At 63.5% G+C, this 7,500-nt stretch overlaps 1 non-coding gene across 1 annotated transcript in view; it reads left to right on the top strand.

The window, feature by feature from the left end:
• The first annotated feature begins 7,072 nt into the window (after window positions 1–7,072).
• The window catches only part of LOC134074618 (18S ribosomal RNA), a 1,855-nt gene continuing 1,427 nt past the window's right edge, over window positions 7,073–7,500 (top strand). The window contains exon 1 of the ribosomal RNA XR_009937839.1: window positions 7,073–7,500. This exon is cut by the window's right edge and continues 1,427 nt beyond it. This is a non-coding gene — a ribosomal RNA (18S ribosomal RNA).

Here is a 7,500-nt window from a genome sequence, read left to right as displayed (position 1 = left end):
GCAAGCTGAAGCGCCAGAGCCTAAGTCCACACTTATTTATTTATTTCCTAGGTTCATCATGGGTGAGAAAAAAATAATTCTCTCCAGAGACAGAGTGCAGGCCCCAGGGAGAGGCAGGGGGCTTCTGTCGGTCTCAGGGCTAGGTGAGGAGTGCGGGAGGCTAGCAGGGGGCTTGGGTGGGTCTCTGGGCTAGGTGGGGAGTGCGGGAGGCCAGCTGAAGCGCAGAGCCTAAGTCCACACTTATTTATTTATTTCCTAGGTTCATCATGGGTGAGAAAAAAATAATTCTCTCCAGAGACAGAGTGCAGGCCCCAGGGAGAGGCAGGGGGCTTCTGTCGGTCTCAGGGCTAGGTGAGGAGTGCGGGAGGCTAGCAGGGGGCTTGGGTGGGTCTCTGGGCTAGGTGGGGAGTGCGGGAGGCCAGCTGAAGCGCCAGAGGCCTAAGTCCAGACTTATTTATTTATTTCCTAGGTTCATCATGGGTGAGAAAAAAATAATTCTCTCCAGAGACAGAGTGCAGGCCCCAGGGAGAGGCAGGGGGCTTCTGTCGGTCTCAGGGCTAGGTGGGGAGTGCGGGAGGCCTGCATGGGGCTTCGGTGGGTCTCAGGGTTAGGTGGGGAGTGCGGGAGGCAAGCTGAAGCGCCAGAGCCTAAGTCCACACTTATTTATTTATTTCCTTTTTTTTTAAAAGCCGAACAAAACACACTTCCGTTGGTCCAATCACCATGAAATTCACATATGTTGTACATTGGGATGTCTCAAACACGCTGGTATTGGTTTGGAGTCGGTGGGTGTTCACAGAGGGAGAAAATAGGTCCCGTATGTAAGAGGTTTCCCTCTTCCCACACAAAAACGGTAGGTGCTAGAGGGTCACAACCAAGTATTTATTAACCGTCTCGAGTCCCCCTACAAACGCTTCAAAGCTGGTGTCTCTGAGACACCCAGGAGAGAAACTGCATAGCAAAAACCTACCAAAAGTTGAATACCAAAACTTCGGAGGGGGATTGGCGGGGGTTAACAAGGAGCTAGGAAGCTGGAAATCGGCAGAGACCTACAACACATGCACCCCATGAACTGTGCAAAGTTTCATATCTCTAGCTTCATCTGAGCTCCTGTGGACCCCAAATTTCCCCTATTAATATAATCCGAACGTCCGTGTTTTTTAAAAAAGCCCAAAACACCCACTTCCGTTGGTCCAATCACCATGACATTCACATATGTTTTACATTTGGGATGCCCCATACACGATGGACTTGGTTTGAAGTCGGTGGTATGTTCTCAGGGGGAGAAACACGGTCCCGTATGTACGGGGTTTGCCTCCACCCACGCAAAAACGGTAGGTGCTAGAGGGTCACAACCAAGTGCTTATTAACCGTCTTGAGTCCCCCTACACACACTCTAAAGCTGGTGTCTCTGAGACACCCAGGAGAGAAACTGCATAGGAAAAACCTACAAAAAGTTGAATACCGAAACTTCGGGAGGGGGATCGGTGGAGTTAACAAGGAGCTAGGAGATTGACAATTGACAGGGACCCTCAACACATGCACCCCATGACCTGTGCAAAGTTTCATATCTCTAGCTTCGTCTGAGCCCCTGTGGACCCCAAAGGAAGTAAAAGTCGTAACTGTGCTGGAGTGTGTGTGCAGGCCTGCTGGGGTTATGGTTAGGCACAGGGGTAGGGGAAATGTGCTGGAGTGTGTGTGCAGGCATTTGGCTACCTTAAGAGAGTCATAGTTACTCCCGCCGTTTGTGTGTGCAGGCCCGCTGGGGTTATGGTTAGGCACAGGGGTAGGGGAATGTGCTGGAGTGTGTGTGCAGGCCCGCTGGGGTTATGGTTAGGCTTAGGGGTAGGGGAATGTGCTGGAGTGTGTGTGCAGGCTCCCTGGGGTTATGGTTAGGCACAGGGGTAGGGGGAATGTGCTGGAGTGTGTGTGCAGGCCCGCTGGGGTTATGGTTAGGCTTAGGGGTAGGGGAAATGTGCTGGAGTGTGTGTGCAGGCCCGCTGGGGTTATGGTTAGGCTTAGGGGTAGGGGGAATGTGCTGGAGTGTGTGTGCAGGCCCGCTGGGGTTATGGTTAGGCACAGGGGTTAGGGGAATGTGCTGGAGTGTGTGTGCAGGCCCGCTGGGGTTATGGTTAGGCTTAGGGGTAGGGGAAATGTGCTGGAGTGTGCGTGCAGGCCCGCTGGGGTTATGGTTAGGCACAGGGGTAGGGGAATGTGCTGGAGTGTGTGTGCAGGCCCGCTGGGGTTATGGTTAGGCTTAGGGGTAGGGGGAATGTGCTGGAGTGTGTGTGCAGGCCCGCTGGGGTTATGGTTAGGCACAGGGGTTAGGGGAATGTGCTGGAGTGTGTGTGCAGGCCCGCTGGGGTTATGGTTAGGCTTAGGGGTAGGGGAAATGTGCTGGAGTGTGCGTGCAGGCCCGCTGGGGTATGGTTAGGCACAGGGGTAGGGGAATGTGCTGGAGTGGTGTGTGCAGGCTCCCTGGGGTTATGGTTAGGCACAGGGGTAGGGGGAATGTGCTGGAGTGTGTGTGCAGGCTCACTGGGGTTATGGTTAGGCACAGGGGTAGGTGGAATGTGCTGGAGTGTGTGTGCAGGCTCCCTGGGGTTATGGGTTAGGCACAGGGGTAGGGGAAATGTGCTGGAGTGTGTGTGCAGGCTCCCTGGGGTTATGGTTAGGCACAGGGGTAGGGGAAATGTGCTGGAGTGTGTGTGCAGGCCCGCTGGGGTTATGGTTAGGCTTAGGGGTAGGGGAAATGTGCTGGAGTGTGTGTGGCAGGCCCGCTGGGGTTATGGTTAGGCACAGGGGTAGGTGGAATGTGCTGGAGTGTGTGTGCAGGCCCGCTGGGGTTATGGTTAGGCACAGGGGTAGGTGGAATGTGCTGGAGTGTGTGTGCAGGCTCTCTGGGGTTATGGTTAGGCACAGGGGTAGGTGGAATGTGCTGGAGTGTGTGTGCAGGCTCCCTGGGGTTATGGTTAGGCACAGGGGTAGGGGAAATGTGCTGGAGTGTGTGTGCAGGCTCCCTGGGGTTATGGTTAGGCACAGGGGTAGGGGGAATGTGCTGGAGTGTGTGTGCAGGCCCGCTGGGGTTATGGTTAGGCACAGGGGTAGGGGGAATGTGCTGGAGTGTGTGTGCAGGCTCACTGGGGCCCGCCATAGCCGGGGTGGCAAGCAGGGGTGTCCTGGGGTCTGCGGGGGGGTGCAGGGGCCCGCCATAGCCGGGGAGGAGAGAGGCAAGCAAGCAGGGGTGTGCGGGGGTGTGCAGGGGCCCGCCCATAGCCGGGGCGGCGAGCAGGGGTGTGCGGGGGGCCTGAGGGGGGGTGCAGGGGCCCGCCATAGCCGGGGCGGCGAGCAGGGGTGTGCGGGGGCCTGAGGGGGGGTGCAGGGGCCCGCCATAGCCGGGGCGGCGAGCAGGGGTGAGCGGGAGTCTGGGCGGGGGTGCTGGGGCCCGCCAGAGCAAGCGGGGGTCTGCGGGGGTCTGGGCGGGGGTGCAGGGGCCCGCCATAGCCGGGGCGGCGAGCAGGGGTGTGCGGGGGCCTGAGGGGGGGTGCAGGGGCCCGCCATAGCCGGGGCGGCGAGCAGGGGTGAGCGGGAGTCTGGGCGGGGGTGCTGGGGCCCGCCAGAGCAAGCGGGGGTCTGCGGGGGACTGGGCGGGGGTGCAGGGGCCCGCCATAGCCGGGGCGGCGAGCAGGGGTGAGCGGGAGTCTGGGCGGGGGTGCTGGGGCCCGCCATAGCAAGCGGGGGTCTGCGGGGGTCTGGGCGGGGGTGCAGGGGGCCCGCCATAGCCGGGGCGGCGAGCAGGGGTGAGCGGGAGTCTGGGCGGGGGTGCTGGGGCCCGCCATACAAGCGGGGGTCTGCGGGGGTGAGCGGGAGTCTGGGCGGGGGTGCTGGGGCCCGCCATAGCAAGCGGGGGTCTGCGGGGGTGAGCGGGGGTCTGGGCGGAGGTGCTGGGGCCCGCCATACAAGCGGGGGTCTGCGGGGGTGAGCGGGGGTCTGGGCGGGGGTGCAGGGGCCCGCCATAGCAAGCGGGGGTCTGCGGGGGTGAGCGGGGGTCTGGGCGGAGGTGCTGGGGCCCGCCATACAAGCGGGGGTCTGCGGGGGTGAGCGGGGGTCTGGGCGGGGGTGCAGGGGCCCGCCATAGCAAGCGGGGGTCTGCGGGGGTGAGCGGGGTCTGGGCGGAGGTGCTGGGGCCCGCCATACAAGCGGGGGTCTGCGGGGGTGAGCGGGGGTCTGGGCGGGGGTGCAGGGGCCCGCCATAGCCGGGGCGGCGAGCAGGGGTGAGCGGGAGTCTGGGCGGGGGTGCTGGGGCCCGCCATACAAGCGGGGGTCTGCGGGGGTGAGCGGGGGTCTGGGCGGGGGTGCTGGGGCCCGCCATAGCAAGCGGGGGTCTGCGGGGGTGAGCGGGAGTCTGGGCGGGGGTGCTGGGGCCCGCCATACAAGCGGGGGTCTGCGGGGGTGAGCGGGGGTCTGGGCGGGGGTGCTGGGGCCCGCCATAGCAAGCGGGGGTCTGCGGGGGTGAGCGGGAGTCTGGGCGGGGGTGCTGGGGCCCGCCATACAAGCGGGGGTCTGCGGGGGTGAGCGGGAGTCTGGGCGGGGGTGCTGGGGCCCGCCATACAAGCGGGGGTCTGCGGGGGTGAGCGGGAGTCTGGGCGGGGGTGCTGGGGCCCGCCATACAAGCGGGGGTCTGCGGGGGTGAGCGGGAGTCTGGGCGGGGGTGCTGGGGGCCCGCCATACAAGCGGGGGTCTGCGGGGGTGAGCGGGAGTCTGGGCGGGGGTGCTGGGGCCCGCCATACAAGCGGGGGTCTGCGGGGGTGAGCGGGAGTCTGGGCGGGGGTGCTGGGGCCCCGCCATACAAGCGGGGGTCTGCGGGGGTGAGCGGGGGTCTGGGCGGGGGTGCTGGGGCCCGCCATAGCAAGCGGGGGTCTGCGGGGGTGAGCGGGGGGTCTGGGCGGAGGTGCTGGGGCCCGCCATACAAGCGGGGGTCTGCGGGGGTGAGCGGGAGTCTGGGCGGGGGTGCTGGGGCCCGCCATAGCAAGCGGGGGTCTGCGGGGGTGGAGCGGGGTCTGGGCGGAGGTGCTGGGGCCCGCCATACAAGCGGGGGTCTGCGGGGGTGAGCGGGAGTCTGGGCGGGGGTGCAGGGGCCCGCCATAGCAAGCGGGGGTCTGCGGGGGTGAGCGGGGGTCTGGGCGGAGGTGCTGGGGGCCCGCCATACAAGGGGGGGTCTGCGGGGGTGAGCGGGGGTCTGGGCGGGGGTGCAGGGGCCCGCCATAGCAAGCGGGGGTCTGCGGGGGTGAGCGGGGGTCTGGGCGGAGGTGCTGGGGCCGCCATACAAGCGGGGGTCTGCGGGGGTGAGCGGGGGTCTGGGCGGAGGTGCTGGGGCCCGCCATACAAGCGGGGGTCTGCGGGGGTGAGCGGGGGTCTGGGCGGAGGTGCTGGGGCCCGCCATACAAGCGGGGGTCTGCGGGGGTGAGCGGGGGTCTGGGCGGGGGTGCAGGGGCCCGCCATAGCAAGCGGGGGTCTGCGGGGGTGAGCGGGGGTCTGGGCGGAGGTGCTGGGGCCCGCCATACAAGCGGGGGTCTGCGGGAGCGCCCTCCTGTGGACAAAAAGGGTAAAATGGAGAGCGCTCTCCTGTGGACAAAAAGAGGTATTGAAAAGCTCAGGGGAATCGGTGGGTCTCTGGGCTAGGTGGGGAGTGCGGGAGGCCTTCCCGTGCTGTCCTCCCGCACTCCCCACCTAACCCAGTCCCACCGAAGCCCCGTGCTGGCCTCCCGCGCTCCCCACCTAACCCGAGTCCCACCGAAGCCCCGTGCTGGCCTCCCGCGCTTCCCACCTAACCTGAGTCCCACCAAAGCCCCGTGCTGGCCTCCCGCGCTTCCCACCTAACCTGAGTCCCACCAAAGCCCCGTGCTGGCCTCCCGCGCTTCCCACCTAACCTGAGTCCCACCAAAGCCCCGTGCTGGCCTCCCGCGCTTCCCACCTAACCCGAGTCCCACCAAAGCCCCGTGCTGGCCTCCCGCGCTTCCCACCTAACCCGAGTCCCACCAAAGCCCCGTGCTGGCCTCCCGCGCTTCCCACCTAACCCGAGTCCCACCAAAGCCCCGTGCTGGCCTCCCGCACTCCCCACCCAACCCTGAGACCCACCAAAGCCCCGTGCTGGAGCGCAGGTTCATCATAGGCAAGGCAGGTTCATCATAGGAAGCCTAGGTACATCATAGGCAAGAAAAATTTTCGCTCCTGAGACTAAGTCCACAGGTTCATCATAGGAGAGAAGAAAAATTTTCGCTCCTGAGGCTAAGTCCACAGGTTCATCATAGGAGAGAAGAAAAATTTTCGCTCCTGAGACTAAGTCCACAGGTTCATCATAGGCAAGAGCAAAATTTTTCGCTCCTGAGCCTAAGTCCCCTATTATTTAATTATATAGCCTGGGCAAGTGGCGAGCTCCAGGATTTCAGACAGGGGAGCTTCGAGAAAAGCGTCCGACGGTTTCGGACACTTTCGAGCGAGGTCCCCTTGGCCTGGAGGGTACCTAACCCCCCCCCCCTGGTGGGGTATCGGCACGTTAATGAGGGCGCGCAGAAAAAGAGGACTCAGAAAAATAACGGACCATTTCTGAGCTCCAGGGAAGCTTTCCAGCGCTTCGCCAAGCCCCGATGAGACCCTCTCTCTCTGTTTGTCTGTCTCCCTGGTCGATGGGAATACCGGACGCGCCTGGGGAGGCCCCCCGACAGGTCGGACCGCCCACCCGACGCTTCGGACCCCCCTCCCCGACCCAGCGCGTCGGCCTCCAGGCAGGGGCTCATGGGGCTCCACGGAGCCTCCGCTCCTTGCCGAAACGTTCAGAGCGAGACACAGCCGACCCGTCTGACTCAGGGGCCCGATACAGGAGGCCGTAGGCGGGCGGGCGGCCGGGCTCACACCCCGGCTGCTCCAACCCCCTCGGCAGCCTAGAAACACACTTTCTCAGTCCTCCTAGGTCCACACACACGGACGTGTGGTACCAGTTACCCCCCGACCGAGAGCAAACGCACGGGGGCAACCTCTTCGGAGGCCAACCCCACAAGCTGTACGAAGCAGCTACCTGGTTGATCCTGCCAGTAACATATGCTTGTCTCAAAGATTAAGCCATGCAGGTCTAAGTGCACACGGCCGGTACAGTGAAACTGCGAATGGCTCATTAAATCAGTTATGGTTCCTTTGATCGCTCCCACCCTTACTTGGATAACTGTGGCAATTCCAGAGCTAATACATGCAAACGAGCGCTGACTGGGCCCCTTCACGGGGGCCTGCGGATGCGTGCATTTATCAGATCCAAAAACCCATCCGGGGGCCTCGTGCCCCCGGTCCGCTTTGGTGACTCTAGATAACCTCGGGCCGATCGCGCGCCCTCGGCGGCGGCGACGTGTCTTTCGAATGTCTGCCCTATCAACTTTCGATGGTACTTTCGGCGCCTACCATGGTGACCACGGGTAACGGGGAATCAGGGTTCGATTCCGGAGAGGGAGC

The sequence above is a fragment of the Sardina pilchardus genome, unplaced genomic scaffold (genome assembly GCF_963854185.1).
Source record: "Sardina pilchardus unplaced genomic scaffold, fSarPil1.1 HAP1_SCAFFOLD_105, whole genome shotgun sequence".
Taxonomy (NCBI): Eukaryota; Metazoa; Chordata; class Actinopteri; order Clupeiformes; family Clupeidae; genus Sardina; species Sardina pilchardus.
The sequence above is the reverse complement of the archived record's forward strand: the minus strand, read 5'-3'. Positions and strand labels throughout refer to the sequence as shown.